Here is a 22,022-nt window from a genome sequence, read left to right as displayed (position 1 = left end):
TTGTACTCTCCGCATGTTTACATCTAGCTGTTAGTTTCTCAAAAGTATGTCATTCCACAAAATTTTTTACGTTAGATATATGATGTATTCCCTTAGAGCGTCGTGATTTAAGAGTTTCTACTTCAACAGTGTTATCATGAATAATTTTGCGAATTCTATATGGACCGTTATAAAGCAGAAAATTTGCGACACAATCCCTTTCCTTTGTGAGACAAACGGTGGGACTTAATTAATACCTTTTGACCAACTGACAATGTTTTTAAACGACCAGGATGTTTAGCTGATTTCTCTCTTCTAGCAGCCGCAGATGCAATATTTTGCAGAGCCATGTTCACAACTTCAGAATGCCGCAGTTTTCGTGAAGGCGGAAAAGGAACGATTTCAGATATGCTATTTGTCGGTGCTTTGTTTTTTAATATCAGTATTGGCGGTAAAGAAGTTGAATCATTAGAGAGTTCATTCAGAATGTTTTGAAAAATATGAAGATACTGATCCCACGTTCTGTGATTCTGGTGACAATAAAGACGACACAATTTATTGATTTCCTTCATCCATCTCTCTGAAGCATTAGATTGAGGGTGAAAAAGTGAAATGAAAATTGGTTTAATCTTACGACGCCGTAGAGTACGAACCCAAATTTTAGAACGAAACTGTGATCCATTATCTGATATAACCTTATCAACATGACCAACTTCTTTAAGAAAATGGTTAATGAAAGCGTTAGATACTGAACAAGCTGTTGCTTTGCGTAAAGGTGTAAAACACACATATTTTGATGTCAACTCCACTGCTACGAAAATGTACGCAAAACCATTAGTAGAGCGAACCACTGGACCGAACAAATCAACTGCAGCCATCTCCTTTAATTTCGCTGGAATGATAGGATACAACGGTGCTCTGTGAGAAATTGTTGGTGGCTTAGCCTTTTGACATAATTTGCATTTGGCAAGAACAGATCGAATACGTTTTTCTATATTACTGAAGTAGCAATTTTCCCGTAATTTATGAAAGCATTTTCTGGGACCAAAGTGCGCATAACTGAAATGTGTGTACCAAATCAATTTATTGACCCACTCATCAGGAATACAAACTAACCAAACAGAGTTGTCGACCGATTTTCGTTTAAAAAGAATGTCATTGCGAACTAAATAATGCTGTCTAATCGCTACGCTTTCCTTTCTCCTCCACTTCTCCTTAATGTCCTTCCAGATTGGATCCTTATTTTGCTCCTTAGCGATGTCCTGGAGCGAAGACGAAATAAAGTTCTCAAACGCAACACCTTGAATATGCATCAAACAATAATTGTTTTCTATGCAGTCCTCATCAGCACTTTGTTCCAAACCCATAGGTGCACGTGATAAAGCATCAGCAACAATATTTGAAGAACCCTGTATGTAAACAATACTAAAATCAAACTCCTGTAGGTACAACGCCCATCGTGACAATCTGCCATGAGTTAATTTTGTTGACATAAGAAATTCCAGAGCTCGATGATCGGTATAAACCTTAGTATGTCTGCCAAATAAAAATGTGCGAAATTTTGTGAAATCCCAAACAACAGCCAAAGCTTCAAGTTCCGTAATCGAATAATTCTTTTCTGATTTAGAAAGAACACGACTTCCAAATGCAATAGTCTTCTGTACTACAACGCCATTTTCTTCTATCTCTTGAAATAAATGTGCACCTAGGCCTTTGTATGATGAGTCCGTCGCCAAACAAAAATCTTTAGATAAATCCGGATGTGAAAGAAGTGGAGCAGCAACTAAGCATCACGATGTTGTTCAAATTCTGACTGAGCTTCATCATCCCAACACCAATTAGATTTCTTTCCAGATAGTTCACATAAACGAGGTGTGGCCAAATTGTCCAATCTAACAAAGCGTCTAAGAAAATTACAGGTAACAAGGAAACTACGAACATCACGTTTTGTAGTAGGAAAAGAATAATTACGAATAGCGTCTAATTTTTCTGGATCAGGAAGAATACCTTCTGTAGAAATAATGTGACCGAGAAATTTCACCTGAGAACGACCAAATTCAGATTTTTCTAAGTTCACTGTAATGCCAACTCTTGCAAAAATACGTAATAATGAATCCAAAATTTTGTTGTGCTCACTCCAAGAACGTTTAGCAATAAGAATATCGTCAACATATGAAGTAATATTGTCACGAAGATAAACAGGTAAAAATTTGTTTAAGCTACGAATGAATGCTGCTGAAGATACAGTAAGTGCAAACGGTAATTTCCGAAACTGGTAACAGTTACCAAAGGCTAAAAAGGCAGTATATTTTCTACAATCAGGGTGGAGTTCTATTTGCCATAAACTTGCGCGCATATCAATCGTGGATAATACTTTAATTCCATGAAAATGTTGAAGAAGTACATCTAAATTTTGTGAACGATCAGTTTCAGGAATGATGATATTATTTATCTGTCTGGAATCCAGAACCAAACGAATCGACCCATCCTTTTTAAGAACAACGTGTAATGGGCTAGTATAAGGACTGACTGCAGGCTCAATAATGCCCTGATCTAACATGTACTGAAGTTCATTCTTAACCTTGTCTGTAAGCCAAAGGAATAGCGTACGTTTTCCCGCGAAATGGTGTGTGTTCTTTTACTTTAAATAAATATTGTAAGCCTTGTATAGTTCCTGTGTGATGACTAAACACTGTAGCATGTGAAGTCAAAATGTGGTGCAGCTCTTCCCTTGCAACGTCATCTGGCACTTCAGCTTTCTTAACCTTTTCATTAATTAATTCTTCGCTATTAATTATATCATCCATCGCGTCTCTGTATCTATTATCATTGTCATGACTAAACACACTGTCGTCATAATGCTCAACGAAAACATCAGAAGTAAGAAACCTTAAACATTTTGTATCTGATTCAGATCTTGTTAAACACTCGAAAAATTTCAAACTTATCGGAATTCCGGCAACAGTCAAATTCACACCTCCTTCTTTAAAGTTCAAAATTGCCTTATGTGCGTTAAGAAACTCCATACCTAATACAATCTGTGTACTGAGTAATGGAACAATAATAAAATTAGCAGAAAATTCGTATCCTTGACAAATGAAATTTAAGTTGGTCTGTTGTTTAACTTCCACACTATTTCCAGAAATAGCTCCTCGAATTGTAGTTTTAGAAACAGGTAACACAGGACACGCAATAGTTATTTCACATATACGAAAAACTGATTCACTAATGACATTCAATGGGCTCCCAGAATTTAAAACTGCAGTGAACTTATCCTTCTCCACACATACTTCAATAACAGGATGTAAAAACGCGTCTACATTATTTTCCTGTTCGTCTAACAAAATGTCTTTCATGTCTTCCAGGCGTACGTAGTGTAAAGTCGTAGTGTCATTACTTTCTGAACCGTCTATATTGCTGCCAGAAGCCGAAGCTGCAAGTCATTGTCGATTGTTTGCGTCACGTCTTTGATTATTCGCGTCATTTCGCGGATCAATTTCTACTATTTGCACTTGTCTCTCTGAAGTTCTGTCACGTGGAGGATGCCAATTAGGTCCCTCCTGTCTGTTAGAGGCAAATTCTTGGTTGTGTCTGTTATTAAAATTTCTGTTTTCCTGTCTGTCTGCATAACTACTTCTTGTGTAATTTCGACTGTCACTTCTGAAATTATTGTTGTATCTACTACCCTGGTTATTTCTGTAGTAAGAATTTCTATTACTCTATGAACAATTTCTGTCTTGATGATACCGATTACTGTTTCCGTATGATTGATCATTCCGGTACGAATTACCGCTATTGTCTGTGTAATTTCTGTTAGAACGTCTGTTACTGTCATAAGGCTGGTATCTATTGTCCTGTCTGTTACGTCTGTCATTCTCAAAATTACCCATATAACGCCCGTTCCGATCACTATCCCTTTTCTCTGAATATCTATTGTAAATAAAGTTACTGAAAAAGTTACAAGAAGTCCCGTCATCGTTGTCATACTCAAGTTCTTGCAACAAATTCTTAAAAGTCTCAATGTCGTCTTTACATCTTCCGGCTAAAGCAATTTGTCTTATGGATTGTGGCAGCTTAGTTAAACATATGCGAATTAGTTCAGTCGGGCTATAAGGGTTAGACAGGAACTGATTCTTTCGAATCATGTCTTTAAAGTATTCTGCCGGCGTGCGGAACTCAGACTGTTTAAAATTACGCTGCATAATCAGACTCTGTTTGACTCTGTCTTGTGTGTTTTCGGACCAATATGCCGATAAAATGCATGATAAAAATCATTTAGATTATTACAATCTCTAATGAGTGCGCGAATCCGCGTCGCCGGTTCGTTTTCTAAATATCCACACATAAATTCCAGTTTGTGACTTAGTGGCCAATTTGGTGGAAGTGCGTATATAAATTGATCTAACCATGCACATGGATGTATGTCATTCTTAGAATTACGAAAGATCTTAAATTTCCGAACAGTCAAAAAGTGTTTATAGTCAAAGTTTTCGCCTCGTGGCGACAAAGACCTACCGCGTCTGTCCCAGTCCCAATGACGATTATTGTTAAATTCACGCGCCTGGCGCTCTCTTGTTGCATCCCGTAAATGAAACAAATTATTTTCTTCAAACCCCTCTGGTATCTGTGATTCTAAATTTCTTTTGCCGTCTTTTCCTACGATCTCGCCTTCAATTTGTTTGACTTGCTTTTTTAATGCCTCAAATTCCCTTTTCACGCGTTCATTAAATTTTCCCTGATTTTCAACATGCTTATTTATGTTCTGATACTCTTCGGTTTCTGCAAATGCCAATGGTGCTGTATCATCTGAATCTCTGTCCCCATTTAAACTAAGACTTGTCAGTTTATCTGAAATCTCCTCAACTCATTCCGATAAATCACCTATTTGTTCTTTCTGTTTATTTACGTCTTCCGTAAGTGTCGCGACTCGGGTTTCAGTATTAACACATTTGGTAGTTAACTGTTCATATTGTTGTGTTAGGTTATTTATTCTGTCATTTGGTACGGATTCCTCGATTCTCTCAAATATTTCTTCCTTATCGTGTGTGCATTGTAAATTTAACTCTGAAAAATTTTGTACTATCACGCGATCTCTTTCTTCCTGTTCTCTAACCTGTTCCCTTTGTCTAATCTCTACTGCAATCAATCTATTATTGTGAGAATTCAAAATCGGTTGTACTTCTTCTCTGATTTCTTTCTTTAGCTCATCTTTCATATTTTAGAAACATGTCCCAATTCGTGAGTCTAGCCGTGTTTCCAGTGTTCCCATCTCAGTTCTGATTGTTCCTATTTGTGAGTCCAACCGTGTTTCCACTGTTCCCATATCAGTTTTTAATTCAGATCCCAAAGTTCCCATCTCGGTTTTAATTGTTCCTATCTCTGTTTTAATTGTTCCTATTTGTGATCCCAGTGAGTCTAACCGTGTTTCCATTGTTCCCTTTTGTGAGTCTAACCGAGATCCCAAATTTAATATTGCACTCATAACTGCTCCATATTAACTTGTTCGAAATTCTTTTCGCCCCTAACATTTCCCGCAAAACTAACTTCCTTCTGCATAGCCATAAAGCTATCTGTGTTCAATACTATTCCAGAATCTTCTATCGTTAATCTCGTATTCTGTGAATTTTCTGATTGAGAAAAATTTTGAAATGGTTCCGGACTATTTTCGCGACTTATTACATTGTTTTCCACTTCGTTATTCATCACACTGTTCTCCTGCGTTGGCGAGTTCGCCGTGTTAACACGTCATTCTCACTATTCATCATTTTTGCCTTTTTCATTGATTGCGTAATCATTTACAAAACATACAAAAATCGTCACTGTACGAAAATTACACACAATGACTCTTTATCTCCAACAATACCATTTACATGAAATGTTTCCCTCAAACACGATTAATCGAACAATTGAAATAATGGCACTAAATTGTCAAACGCGTATACGAGGCAATAAAAATTAAATTTTGAAAAATACCATTAGAAGAATGCTAATTACCAAATCTACACATGCAATATAGACTACAATTACTAAACTACAAATTACTACAACAATACTACTGTCTACTATTTTTACAATCAGAAAAATTCCAAGGGACGATCCTGGCAGGGTCGCCACGTGCATGAGGGCTTAATTAAATATTTTTGAAAATAATTTTTATTTTTCGTTCGTAGCTGTATGTCCGATTACGCTGTGTCTCGTAAACGGTTGGCCCTGACTAGTAATTGTACGCAATCTGACTGCATAGAACGACAACAAAGAATGAAATGAAAATTTCGTTAACACAATTAATTAATTAAGTCCCCAGCAACTATAAAACCTACGAAACCAAAGCACAAGTATAACTGTTCTGTATGTGGAAGTATGACTCAACGCACATCCGGCACGGTTCTTCTTCCACAAGACAAGAATTTTGAAATACCAATTATACTGACGTGATAAAAAAAATTAGAAATACTATAATTGCGCAAGAAAACCAGAATTACACTCTAATACAAGAACACACGCCAGATGCCTTGTTGACTGAACCTGTAATGACGCATTATTTAGGACACTGAAACAATGAGAGAAAAAAGAAAAATTTTTTTTTACTTTCATTTATATTGATGAAAAGCACTCTAATCATTACAGTCTCTCCACACCGACTCGCTACTACCACATCTCAACAAGAACTTTTCAGTATCACATCTCAGCAAGCACTCTTCCCTACGACATCTCAGCAACCACTTTTCACTAGCACATCTCAACAAGCACTCTCCGCTACGAGTTCTTAACAAGCACTGACTACTACAAGTTCTGCCCAAGCACTGCCAGTGGAGGCGGCTGAATAATACTCTTTGGCGCAATCTCTGGCGCTGTGGCTCAGTGTAGCCACCTTTCAAACGTACGATGTTTATGCAAGATGGCGCTCCACCCCATATTGCTAGATGCGTGAAAGATCTCTTGCGTGCGTCGTTTGGTGATGATAATGTACTCAGCCGCCACTTTCGTCATGCATGGCCTCCCAGGTCCCCAGACCTCAGTCCGTGCGATTATAGGCTTTGGGGTTACCTGAAGTCGCAAGTGTATCATGATCGACAGACATCTCTAGGGATGCTGAAAGACAACATCCGACGCTAATGCCTCACCATAACTCCGGACATGCTTTACAGTGCTGTTCACAACATTATTCCTCGATTACAGCTATGACGGCGGACATATTGAGAATTTCCTGTAAAGAACATCATCTTTGCTTTGTGTTACTTTTTTATGCTAATTACTGCTATTCTGATCGTATAAAGCGCCATCTATCGGACATTTTTTGAACTTTTGAATTTTTTTGGTTCTAATAAGAACCCATGTCATTACAAGCATGTGTGTCAATTTGTACCTCTCTATCTACATTATTCCATGATTTATTCAGTTTTCAATTTTATACTGACTTTTTGATCACCCGGTACATAATGTACTTTCTATTTAAAGCTCTTTAAACTGGTATGTCGGTATAATACTATTGTTTATGAAAATTGCAAAACTAAGAAGGAAACCTGTTATTAGGACAAATTTGTTCCCCAGACGATGGACATGAAAATAAACAAATGATAAGAAATACAGAGAAGTGTACGCAATTTGAGTCTGATAATCTAGCACAGTGTGAAGGTGTACGTAAACTGGCAGAATACTGCTCTGCGGTCGGCCACACCTATATAAGATAACAAGTGTCTGGCGCAATTGTTAGCTAGGTTACGGCTGCTAAAATGGCTGGTTACGAAGATTTAAATGTGTTTCAACGTGGTGTTATAGTAGGCACACGAGCCATGGGACACAGCATCTCCAAGGTAACGGTAAAGTGGAGATTCCCCGTTCGACCATTTCACGAATGTACTGTGAATATCAGGAATCCGGTAAAACATCGAATCTCCGACATCCCTGCGGCCAGAAAAAGATTCTGAAAGTACGGGACCAACGACGACTGAAGAGAATCGTTCAACTTGACAAATGTGCAACATTTACGCAAATTTTCTGCAGATATCGATGCTAGGCCATCAACAAGTGTCAGTGCGCGAACCATTCAACGAAACATCTTCGGTATGGGCTTTCGGAGCCGAGGGCCCACTCGTATACAACACAAAGCTTTACTCCTCGCCTGGGCGCGTCAACACTGACTTGGGACTGTTGATGACTGGAAACATGTTGCCTGCTCGGACGAGTCTAGTTTCAAATTGTATAGAGAGGATGGACATGTACGGGTACGGAGGCAACCTCTTGAATCCATGGATCCAACATGTCAGCAGGGGACTGTTCAACCTGGTGGAGGCTCTGTAATGGTGTGGGGCATGTGCAGTTGGAACGATATGGAACCGCTGATACGCCTAGATATGACTGTGACAGGTGAAACGTACGTAAGCGTCCTGTCTGACCACCTGCATCCATTCATGTCCATTGTGCATTCCGACGGTCTTGGACATTGACATCAGTACAAATCGACGCTCCACACGTCCGGAATTGGTACAGGGTGGCCCAAGGAACACTCTTCTGGATTTAAATACTTCCGCTGGCCACCTAACTCGGTAGACATGAACATTATTAAACTTCCAGGCAGATTAAAACCTTGTGCAGGACCGAGACTCGAACTCGGAACTTTGCCTTTCGCGAACAAGTGCTCTAACATCTGAGCTACCCAAGCACGACTCACACCCCGTTCTCACAGCTTTACGTCTGTCAGTACCTCGTCTCCCACCTTCCAAACTTTACAGAAACTCTCCTGTGAAACTTGCAGCACTAGTACTCCTGAAAGAAAGGATATTGCGGAGACATGGCTTTGCCACAGCCTGGGGGATGTTTCCAGAATGAGATTTTCACTCTGCAGCGGAGTGTGCGCTGATATGAAATTTCCTGGCGTATTAAAACTGTGTGCCGGACCGAGACTCGTACGGATTTATGGATAGCACTGCAGGATTCATGGTGTCAGTTCCCTCCTGCACTACTTCAGACATTAGTCGAATCCATGTCACGTCGTGTTGCGGCATTTCTGGGTGCTCGCGAATGCCCTATACGGTATTAGGCTCTCTCTTCAGTGTAGTGGCGGTATATGGAAAAAAATTGAATGTGCTGATACGTGTCCCTGGAAGGCAGCAAAATATCCAGTTTTATCCGCTGAACGGCTCCCAACCGAAAGGAAGAATTCCGGAAAGGTGTGCAACTCATGACTCAACGTACACCACAAACGTAAGGTTAATCAGTCGTAACGCTGTAAACGTAAACATAGCCGAAGTATTGCAGATCACTTACTTATCCCACACAGATTAGTACAGAGAAGCCATGGTAAACCTCGTTAACCACGAATGAAAATAAATGTATTCCATATGCAGGTCCTGAGAACCATGCTATGCTGAATGACCGCCATGTCATCGTCTACAGGTGGCATCGTTAGGATGCATTAGAGTGGGGCAGGGGATCAGCACATATATCTATTAGCCTTTGTCTGTATTTCGAACCTCTGGAACGCTATACTTCATCCAAGAAGCTCCTCAGTTCGCTTCACGAAGCTAAATACACCTCATGAGTAGCAATAAATACTCAGCCTTAATGTAGGAAACAATGCGTTATTTTAAGATTAGCAGTGTCTGTTTGACAACCTCTTTCAGATGTTAGAGTTAAAAATAAGTCCTACACAGGTAAAGCAATTGCTTATGAAGGTATTCAAACAAAATCACAAAATTCTATTACCTGAGCTGCTGTTCTTCGTCCATCCGTTACTCACATTTTGAAGGGAACTTACTATCATTTAAGTTTTACCATACGTTGACCACTTATTTTAAATAAAAATAAAGATATGTAACACTGGTTACACAAAACATTTTAGGTTACTATGAAATTATTAAGTCGAAAAGAGATCATAAATAACAAATCATCGATAGTTACAACAATAAACTTGGATTAGAGTTTCGCGTAAGACTTTCACAGTGTTACGTAGTATATCTGTCATTACGCAGAATGCGTCTGAAGTTCGAAGACTCGTAGGTGACCGTCACAAATGAATCTCAAGGGAAATTAATACATAAACAAGAAATAGCAATTAAAACTCAGAGAAAATGTACCCACCAAAATGATTAACGCAGAAAGGGGGGGGGGGGATATATCGGTATCGACGTAGTCCCTGTAATTTTATTACCTGGTTCTATAAAGACCTCATATGAACTTCTTGATTGCACCTGTAGTGTAGTGGTAGCGTCTTTGATAAGTAATCAAAACGACGTCGGTCTCGAGTTCGAATCCCACCATTGCTTAAAGTTTGATTAATAATCAGCATTGGCTGCCGAATTCTACTATCCTTGGAAAACTTCGTCTCGAATAGCTGATAAATTACCCATTCCTTCTTTCCTTGCAAGTATTTCTGCGTTACAAGGTAGGAGACATCGCAAGAAACCCAGAGTTTTCAATGAAATGGTAGGTAATTATTCAAACACTGTTACCACTAGATTATGCGATGTGTGCCAGGTGGTTAGGTCAATTTTCAGTGATATGAAGGGAACTATCATTTCGAAGAAAAAAAGTCTATTTAATGTGAGCTCTAACCCACAAACCTTAATAGCTGGGACCAGTTATTCATCTTAGAAAATGTGAAACAAATCTCTTTTACTGCAAGCTCTTTGCTTTCCATTTTGGAAAGATGTGGTATGAACAAAAACAAGAGAACAATGTCTAGTAAAGATGGGCATTAAAATGCCTACCTTAAAAGCTGTGGGCACTCGTTCAAAAAGAAGACGTGTATTGTACAGAGGGAAGACAAGCAAGTGCTAATAGCGCTTAAGATACGCCCTTTACATCCCTTGTTTTCTGGACTTTGATTCGTGTTACCACCTCTCAACACATGAAAAGGAAAGGTCTTGCTGTAGAAGAGATTTGTTTCACGGTATCGGAGACGAAGAAGTGCAAATAGCTCTTAAAGTGTGCATGTTACAGTCCACGTTTATTAATCTTTTTTTGCTTCGAATGATCGTTTCTGATATCGCTGACTATATACCATTCCTCCTGGGACACCCTGTATAGAAAGTGCTGTGTACATGAATTCTAAAAATTTAACATTCATTTATGCAAATTTGAATTTTTCTTTGTCTTGAAAGTCTTAGAATTCAGTTACATTTGTGAAAGCAGCTGCAGCTCCCTGACCGTCCAAAACAACCATTCTCGCACTCTTAATTATTACCAACAAAAGAAAAAAAAGATCTTACCACTCTCTTGAACACCGAGTAAAAGACAACGAGCTCGGTTCTGCATGCCTCTATGCGTACTAAAACACATCACCTCTGCTCAAAGCAGATGATCATAAAATGATCACGGATCTTACTTTTTTAATATATATTTTACATATACACATACAAAAACACAGAGTACTATTCATGGCCAGTTTGTGACATCACAATAAAGCAACACTATATTACTTCAATCGCTAGGAGCAAACACACGAATTTCTCGCCACACCCGACGCTGCAACGAGTTTCTAATAAAGACACGAGCTTCAAATACCTTACAAATAGCGAATTACGACTAATCTGTATGTATACCAATAACGAAACAGGAAACCCGTCGTTTGTGTCTGAGCACGTGAATCTTCAAAACTTCTAGACGAATGTTCATGGTGATTTCTTAGGAAACTTGGGCATATCTTAGAGCAACGTATAGCCCTTACTTCATCAATATCGGATCACAATTAAAAAAAAGAAGTCATAACTTAAGGTTTTAGAAATATGCTCAGTTTAGTAGCACAGCCGTTTACCTTATTGCACCAAGAAACCCATAGATGGACTGTTAGATTCATTGTGCACCAAACAATCAATAGATATGTTATTAGAGTTTTTATTTTAGTGACAGAAGTGTTCTTGGAAGCTTAAGTCAGTGTTAATCTTCTCTTTACGAATACAAACGAACATAGAATTTACGTGGCTAGGACATACAGATACACTGATTTCGGTTTTTGTATAAAAAACTTAACGATACTGCTTTGCTTCTTTCTATTGGATGCATTTACATTTGGCTTCTTGGGAAAGAAAATCGAAGATGTTAACAAAGTGATCCTATAAGAGTTCCATATTTACCAACTGAGATACTGAGCCCTAAAAAACCGACGGTATGCAAAGGCCTTTCTTTAACTTCCGTTGCGAAACACTGGTGAGTAGCTTGTTAAAAATAAGCACTTGTTGGTTCATGGACTGAGATACTAATGCGGACCTTGTGGTATGTGTTCAGTGGAGGAATTCATATTTATGGTGCTGTTTGCCTATAACTCTTTAAATTGTTTATAATTATTTAACATTTTGTTTTATAGCCAGAAACCTGTTGTTGTAAATGTTGCCATCTTCATCTTTCATACGACGTATCGTAAAGTTCAGCTGTCATAATTTTCAAAACTGTAATAGTGAGTAATGCTAACAACATTTTAAATAATATTTTAAAAATAATACAGAATTTGCGATGTGGTCGTCATGGTCGCCGTGATCTCTATGATGTATTAACATTTCATGTATAATGGCTGTGAAGTATCTTCCGTACTTGAATTAATAGCTGCTTTGGTTTCACTTTGTTCTTTCGTTATCTATAAGAATAACAAATAAGTAAAACTTTGGATATTTTCCTGGACTGCACAACTCTAAATGTGAATAAGGCTTTGTTAATGACCTTATTAAAACAATAAAACAGGTTTTTTACCCTGAACCCGTATCTTAACGGTAGGAACGTCAAACGGGCAGACAGGCGAGAAATAAAATGAAACTTGCATGCAGTGTCTCCATAGGACGTACATAGGTGGTACTCAAGGCACTTATGTGGCTGTCGGCATATTTAATGTTTACAGAAAAGATCTAAAAGTAGTTGAATCACTATAATGAAAGCAATCATTTACAATTAATCAGAATATAGTCGCCAGTAATTGAACCTTTAAAATGCTGCAAGCAGATAAAGTAGTAACAACATCAGTAACTACTAAATAAAACCATAAGCTAACTATCCCAATAACTGTTGATAAAAAAATTCTTAAAACAGCAAGACCCTACTCTGCTTTAAAAGTATAGCGCCTAGAAAGGAATCATTAAGGGTAATTAATAAAACCGAAATAGAATCTATCAGAAGAACGTAACCTAGCTAATGTAAAAATTTTAAGGACTGACTTCACTGAACTCTAATAGACTTGGTTCCTACTAATGAGATCATCGTTCAGCAATTGCTCGTCGACCATTCATGTATGATTAAGGATTCCAGGTTTTTCCAGTAAATCAAGCCTTTTGTCTTTCGGAGCCCAATTTACGATGCAGAGACCATCAAGCGTGAGCGGCTGGTGCCTTGCAGTCTTCGGGTCTACGGGAAGTATGGAGTGTAGCTTTACTTGTCCTTTTTTTGGTTGACAAATGCTACCTAAATCTTTTTCTAAACATTCTTCCAGTCTGACCAATATAGAATTAATGCACATTGCATTCCAATTCGTAAAGCCCAGAAGATGCACACCGATCGTTAGATGGCCTCTCTTATGCACGTACGAGTTCTGAACTTTATTTTGTAGACGTCGTGATTTTTGAGTAAGTTTGATAGCTGATACGTAGATTTCCCTACGCACAGAAGCTTTCTATATCTCTGTGATGCTGACAAAAGATTCGATTGCGTACTATTCTTTTTACTCGATAATTTTCGCTTCTGTAGTCTATCTACTATCCGTGGATTATAACCATTATTAGTTGAAATAAACTTCAAGTTAACAAGCTCTCTGCTTATAGAAATTATGGCATGTCTCGTTCATTTTGATTAATTAGTTAGCGGGTCCCGTGATTACATGAAATTATTTTAGTGGTTTTTTGACTAGGTCCCGGCGGATCCATTTGATTTGACGATTGCGTCAGTCTAGCACAGAGCCGCTTTATTGTTTTTAATATGTTGCAAAAGGAAACTTTTACTGTCAGTACATACATACCATACCAAGATTTTTCCTTATTTGTTTTGCCATAGATAATCTAAAGATGTCCCAGGAAGGCGAAACCCTTCGTTAATAGAAGAATGAGGAGCAACCAAGACCGTTTTTAATTAAGGTATTCTACATACAGCTGCTGTACCAGGTGACCTAATGGAGTGAAGACATTTTGTGTGTTACACTGTATCTCCTTATTCTGTGTCGCTGCTTGGAGCTTCACCTCTGACAACTCACTTCCTGTCTGAGCTAACCTCTTACAGCGGCCTGTGTTTCTCTCATCTGGCCTACCACGCCGCTCCCAGGCTGGGGGCAGCTAACGAACCCGTCAGAATACTCAGTGCTACCAGAATTTATCCGACATAATATAATGTCGCAATCCCACATACATTATGGTGTTTTTTATTTATTAATAAGATTATCTTATTTTACGAATAGGTCCCTGGTTAACATTAGTAATTTTAGCTACTGCAATACACTAAGGATATCTTGAGAACTGTGCTTACTAAAATGTTTTCTCAGAAACGTACACGAATATATCTGAATGGCGTCCTAGTAAACGTGAAACGTAGGAAGGTGAAGAAAAAGGAAAGAACGGGTGGGAAATCGTGGCGGTTAGTCGCATAGGGTACTGTTATAATACAGTTGCGAAAGTAGAACATTTTTGCTGGACCGGGGCTCGAACCCGGATTTACCGCTTTTCATGAGAGACCCGCTTAACTGCTTCGGACATCCGGACTCGGTCCCTGACGACAGAACTTTGCAAATTTTCGCACGCTGGGATGCAGCGTCCCTCGCCCATTACACTTACTATTCGCAAATCCAGATTCCCTTACGATTTCGGACGATATTTGAGTATTCGCACTAAAACTGTCTGTTCCGTCAGACATGTCGCCATTTCATCACCACAGTGCCCTCTGCGGCTAGCAGTCACCTTTCCTACATTTCCTGTTTACATTTATGTACCAGCCGCGTCATCACGAGTGATGTCTCTTCTGTAGGACATGCATGGCAGAACGGACACAACTCAGATATGTACATCCCTGAAAAAAAGAGGACTATGGCTTCTCGACGTTTGTTCTAGAAATACGTACTCTCCGTGGTTAACTTCATGATCGATTAATTAACTGGCTATTTTTCGATAGTATTTTCAAATTACTGTTTTATCCAAGTTTCTTGCGCAAGAATATGGACAAAGACTGTACAGTCTCTTTTTAAGAACTAGCTCAATTCAGGTCATAAAAGACTTATTTCCGATCTTAAGTATTCCTGGAGTGAATTACGTCAATAGCGTTATTGTACTTCGACAATTGTCTGGTTAACTGAATTAGTCTTCTCGCTCCTGCATAACCTATTTTTGCCTCCAGTATTCAATACGCGGCCGTAGCGTTGATCGTGTACGGCTTCCGCAAAGAAAAACGTTAAACGGAATATTTGTAGTCTCCACATTGCTGATTCACGTCAATACAGCTCTACTGAACAGACATTCAAATATTTTATTTTCCGACATATTTTACATCACTGATAAAGCTTCACGTCGAATGAAGAATGATTCCGGCGACAAATAATATATCTAAATAGAAACTGTGAAATGAATTTAGAGGTAAGACTCAGAAGCAGTGAAATATGACAAGTCCAAGAATTTATGCAAACAATGTTGTTATTTAGTAGCTCTCAAATCCAAACAGTCCGCCAATAGATGACATGAATGTGTACGAACACAGACTAAACATGAAATGAACGTCACAAAAATACGCATTCACAAGAGCAACAGAAAAACTAATCAAACACGTATATAGATTGTATCAGGCAATGATGAAGTGCAATTGAAATCACGCATAGGAGTTTACTGTTCCAGAAAGTGTGACAAATGAAAATTCAATAAATAATTTTTCAACCTCTTGTGAAAGAGAAGTTTTCCATCTTCATGCTGGGAGTAACTGAATAGTACCAAATTAAGTGAAGACTTCTCACGGTTGGGACTGATACAGAAGGATAATGCTCAGTGCTTGCCACGGGTAACTTTGAAAAGACACGTAATCACGTTTTATCTTGGTAGTGAATTTCATATGTTATCCACATTTGATAATACTTCAACAATTAAAATGACTGCAGTAGACCTTAAAAATATTGTATACTTCTTGACCAACCTTCATTGAACATGAAACGTTTCAAAATAAAACCACATTGTCGTCGAGCTACACAGGAAAATACGGAGTACTGAAATTAGACTTCCTTTTATTTAGTATTGTAGGAACTTGTATCGTCCGACAAATATTCACTTTCGAGGAACGTAAAGATAAATTCAGAACAATGGGAGTAACCACGAAGAAGTGTCATTGCTTAGCTTCCGGAAGATAGAAGGTGAAAGATAAGGAGCTACTGTTTCGTGTTTTCGCACTAAATGATCACACGTGTTCAGTAGCCATAGCTTGAGTTATACTTTACGTATATTTCCATGCGTAATACTGGAAATGTACGTAAAGTATAACTCAAGCTATGGCTACTAAACACGTGTGATCATTTAGTGCGAAGACACGAAACAGTAGCCCTTATCTTTCACCTTCTATCTTCCGGATGCTAAGCAATGACACTCCTTCGTGGAAACTCTCATTGTTCTGAATTTGTATTTACGTTCCTCGAAAGTGAATATTTGTCGGACGATACAAGTTCCTACAATACTCAATAAAAGAAGGTCTTCAACTATGAATTTTAAATCATGAAAAAGTGAGAAAAGTTACACGCTACTATAAATTATTTTTATTCCAAAAATACGTAAAAGTTGCAAGAATTAAATTGTTTCTTAGTCATATATTATACCACCTGAGCAGAAAGGTGAAGCAGCAAGAGGACATTATCAAATAACAATGCAGCTTCATACATGTACACGCCACCTGTAGGCATCTAAATTATTGAGGATACGACTCTCTGTGAAATATAGAAAGACTACCAGAGCTCATTAGTGTTGTTCGTGTTTTGTGTTGTTAACAGGCCTGATGCGTGTGTACGAGCCATCAACGGAGTCTGATGATGAGCGATCGCTCTGAAGGGTACGGAGGTGTCTATGTACGACTGTGCCACAGCTTTATCAGCCATTGACAGAATTCACAGTGGAATTCTCTGTGAAGCTCATTTTGGCCGGGTGGTCGATTCCAAATTTGTGGATTATCTGGATGTCACAGTGTCCAGATGTTGTAATGCATGGCAATTTGGGGGCAGCCATTCCCATCGTCAGCGTTCCAGTCGACCACGCCTGACGACTTCGAGGGAAAATGTCTGTATTGAAACTCGTATGGAGACTGTCGTTGACACCATTTGGAGTAATGCTGTGACCGGTAAACATGGACTGCTGATGAATAGCGTCATAATGTGTACAGCAATGAATCGCGGTTCTGTGCGACACGAAATGATCACGATTGGGAATATGGTGACGACCTGGGGAGAGGTCCCATTCTTCGATTGTTTTGGAGCGGCACAGCAGTGTTACTCATCGTTCGGGTATCCATTGGGCACGGCTTTGGTCGCAACTGGTAGTGAGTGACTGAGGGAACCTTGATGTCACAACGGTGCGTCAAGGACATACTGCCTCCTCATACGTTACAAGCGACAGTATCGTGATGCCAGTTTTTATCAAGGCAATACCCATCCACGCGTGGCACATGTCTTTACGAACTTCCTGCGTAATGCAGAAGTACCCCTCTGCACCAGCTCTGGCGGAATGTTACGTGATACCACGTACTTATAAGTTTGAGACTATTACAGCGCCATCTATCACAAAGCGAAAAAATGGTCCAACTAAAACATTCATATTTCTTTACGTACTACATGAATATGTAATAAAAAATGGGGGTTCCTATTTTTAAAAAAACGCAGTTAATATCCGTTTGACCTATGGCAGCGCCATCTAGCGGGCCAACCATAGCGCCATCTGGTTTCCCCCTTCAAGCTAGACAAGTTACGTTCTTTGTAGTTTTTTCGTGTGACGCTTATTATGTGAGATATTTGGCCCGGTCACGATCAATGGACCACCCTGTATATGGAGTAAAAAGTGACCGACATTCTACCATCTTCTGTGTAGTCCCACTGATGTTTTTCAAATCATGTTATGTCCACAATCGAAATAAATGTCACTGTGTACGGAATAGACATCAAGGGACGACAGATTTCGTGTGTTTCAAATAACACAGTATAAACTTGTCGAAGAAACCAAGCTACATGCTTTATTATCCAGACCCTCGAATTATAGGGAGATTCGTTTTTTTTATGCTCAACGTGTTGTCTAGACCGTTTGAATCTTTACAAAGTATTTTGAATAACAAGGAAGTCAAACGCATGTTTATTATTCTATGAAAGATGCTACTTTGATGTGTGTGCATAAATCATAGTATATCACTCTCAACGCTTAAGAAAGTGTTAATATGTGTAATGAACTAACGGTTTCAAAAGCTTGAATTTTTGAGATGCAATGAGCAAAAACAGTTGCATCAGTAGTTTCCTTCCGAGTCACGCAGGGAAAACAATTTAGAACTGCTCTCATCGTTATGTTAGTTGGATACTTAACACACATGTTTTATATATTCGTGTGAAGGATCGTCAACATTAGCGACGCTCTGGGCACTCTAAAATTTCTAGACAACATAGCAGAACCAGAAGGAATCCCGGATCGCTGAAGGTGGTGCACATTTTCAGTATTGTTTGACAGGGGGTAAAGCGAAGTCAGTGCTAACTCTCTTACACAAAAATTTCCTGAGCATCGAATCGTCTCTAAATTCGTGTTTTGTAGATAATGAAAATCAGTGGAAAGATTTGTTAATACTTCTAAAATGTAATGATTAACAAATCAGTTGGAGGGAGGAGGAATTTTTTTGTTAGTGCACAATGTAAAGCAAAACATTTTGCACTTTGTAGAATAGCAAATCAACTCACGGACAACGCAACAGTTTCACCATCATTTCGAATTTAATCCGTATTTTCCATTACATATTTTTACTAAAAGTTTGTAATTTCAAAATGGTTCAAATGGCTCTGAGCACTATGGGACTTAACAGCTGTGGTCATCAGTCCCCCTGAACTTAGAACTACTTAAACCTAACCAACCTAAGGACATCACACACATCCATGCCCGGGCCAGGATTCGAACCTGCGACCGTAGCAGTCGCGCGGTTCCGGACTGCGCGCCTAGAACCGCGAGACCACCGCGGCCGGCGTTTGTAATTTAAATGGTTCACTATGTACTTGTTTTCTAAATAGCGTCGCTTTGTCAGTACAATCCAGTCTTCATATCTTCATGAACAAATGGATAATTCCATTAGCATAAAGATTCAAACAGTTTCTATCAACTAATACGCTGTGGAAGATAACTTCACCACCTCCTCCCGATTAAGACGCTCATTAGCGACTGTAATACACTGAGCTGACAAAAGCCATGGGATACTTAGTAATAGCGTGTCGAACCTCCGTTTTCCCGGCCTAGTGCAGCAACTCGACGTGGCATGGACTCAACAAATCGTTGATGTCCATTCTTCTCTATAGCCGTCCATAATTGGGAAAGCTTGCGTCTTTGGCTTCGTGGGTTCTGTTTCACACTCGGACCCTACCAATAGCTCTGACCAACTGAAACCAACACTCATCTGATCAGGCCACGGTATACCAGTCGTCTGTGGTCCAACCGGTATGGTCACGAGCTCAGGAGAGGTGCTGCAGGCAAAGGCACTCGCGTCGGTCGTTTGCTGCCATAGCCCATTAACGCCAAACTTTGCCGCACTGTCTTCTTTGATACGTTCGTAATTCTCACATTGATTTGTGCGGTTATTTTACAAAATGTTGCTTGTCTGTTATCACTGACAACTCTACGCAAATGCCGTTGCTCTCAATCGATAAGTGAATGCCGTCAGCCACAGCGTTGTCCCTTGTGAGAGATAATGCTTGAAATTCGGTATTCTCGTCGCACTCCTGCGGCTGTGGCTCTCGAAAAACTAGATTCACTAACGATTTTCGAACTCGAATGGCTCTGAGCAATATGGGAACATAACCTCTAAGGTCATCAGTCCCCCTGAACTTAGAACTACTTAAACCTAACTAACCTAAGGACATCAAACACATCCATGTCCGGGCCAGGATTCGAACCTACGACCGTAGCGGTCGCGCGGTTCCAGACTGTAGCGCCTAGAACCGCTCGGCCAAAGCGGCCGGCGAACTCGAATGACGTATGCGTCTAGCTCCAACCACCATACCGGATGGAAAAACCGTTTATTCTCGTCTTGCGTCCACAATGACGTCGGAAATCATTTCACATGAATCACCTGACTACAAATGACAGCTCCGCCGATGCACTACCTATTTACACCTTCTGTATGCGATACTACTGCCATCTGTATACGTGCATATCGCCATCCCATGACTTTTGTCGCCTCAGCGTATTACGTAACAAAATTAGTTAAGGCAAAGAATAAGTTAGAGTTTAATACTAGAAATATACAATGAAATATTTCCATTTTATTGATGCAATCGGCATAGAAATCGACCTTATTGTTTTAGTTGTATGCAGATTAAAAGACAGCGAAACAGTAGCATTCAAGGGCGAGCAGGTTACTTATGTCTGCCGTTGTTCCGAAAGACGAGCAGCGGGGACGCTGGCTTGGGCGGAGGATGTGGAGGTGCCGCTTATCGAACTTTCTAGAAGTGTAGCATATCTATACATGCCTGTGAACGTAACAAAAGTAAGACGCGGTTCAGTGAAGTCATACTTCTTGCGTTCGTTAGTAATGGACCCATCCATGTCACTGATGTGGAGAATCACAAAGTACTGTACCACTACTTGGATGATAAATGTACGTCGTAAAATTACCAAAAATAGTAGATCCGAGTGAGAAGAAGTTTTTGTCATAATCAGTGCTAGTAAAAGTGTATTGATTACGGTAGTTAGCGGACCTCACAATCGGGCAAGAGCTCACTTACTGTCTGTCTCCTGTTTACTTGTTCGACAGGGATCGTGACAAGGGTTTTCCGAGGACAGATTACGGTGCCAGTATCCGCCGAACCACAGCGGTGGAATAAGATAAATTAGTAGTTCAAATGGTGTTGCCATCTGAAACATATAAAATCGTGCAGAAATCGTGAATCATGAAACAAATGTTCCATTTGCTGCGCTGAGGGGGAATCGCTGGCGCCAATGATTCGTTTTCTAGTTGGGGCAGCAATCCAAGTTGTTCTGGCATGCGTGTTTTCTCTTTGGTTTTCCTCTTCTGGCCGCTATTTAAGTGCGGCTCTTCCGGCGATGTGAGTTTTGGTTTTCCGCTCAGGTGCCCGGGAGGTCGTGCCCGTGGTATGGGCTTAGGTTGTGTTGTGGAGATTCGCAGTGACTGTAAAGGGAGCGTTGCTTGATTGCGGCGCCGTGTTATGATTTGGGAGGTGTGTCGGCGCTAGACTGGTGATGATGGCCTCTAATGTACTAGCAATATTGCATACAGTATGACTCGATGCTCGATGCCTATGTACCCTACGTGGAGTCTCGTCGCTTGCTGCTACTAACGGTGGGCACCAGCTATTGTCTTTAAAGTGGCATTGGTAATCAATCTGATCGTAATTTGTCTTCACAGCCGGAAACAGTGTTTGACTGTGATTATCCCTGCTGAGGCGGAAATAAGGTTCCGGTAGATATATATTGAATAGTAGTGTTGAGAGTATGAAACACTGCCCAGTGATAGAGTAACCAAGCGTGAGTAGTGTTACACCTGCGTGAGTCACTTTAACACGGTGCGCAGGCCTTGTTTTGTATTAAGGCAGTGGGTTTCTAATGTACTTAAGTATCTTGTGATTTATGCTGTGGTCTCTGTTTGAAGGGGCCGTGACCTTCGTGTCTTGTTCCACAGTTTTAATATTTTTTATTTGGTAGGCCTTTAACTTCTCCTGACTTTATGCTCGTTAATGGGGGGCTTGCCTGTAAAAATCTTGAATTAGGAAGTGCAAGAAATGAATAATTTTTCATGTTATTTATTTGACGTTTTCTTTCTGTTAAGGGTGTTAAATTTAAAGGGGGCATAACCTCGATATTAGAGTGTTTTGTGTTGCCACTTTTGGTTTGGTTGTCTGTCCTTGTTTTGCTTTAAAAATG

This window comes from Schistocerca americana, chromosome 1 (assembly GCF_021461395.2).
Source record: "Schistocerca americana isolate TAMUIC-IGC-003095 chromosome 1, iqSchAmer2.1, whole genome shotgun sequence".
In the NCBI taxonomy this organism is placed as follows: domain Eukaryota; kingdom Metazoa; phylum Arthropoda; class Insecta; order Orthoptera; family Acrididae; genus Schistocerca; species Schistocerca americana.
Note: the sequence above shows the minus strand (reverse complement) of the source record.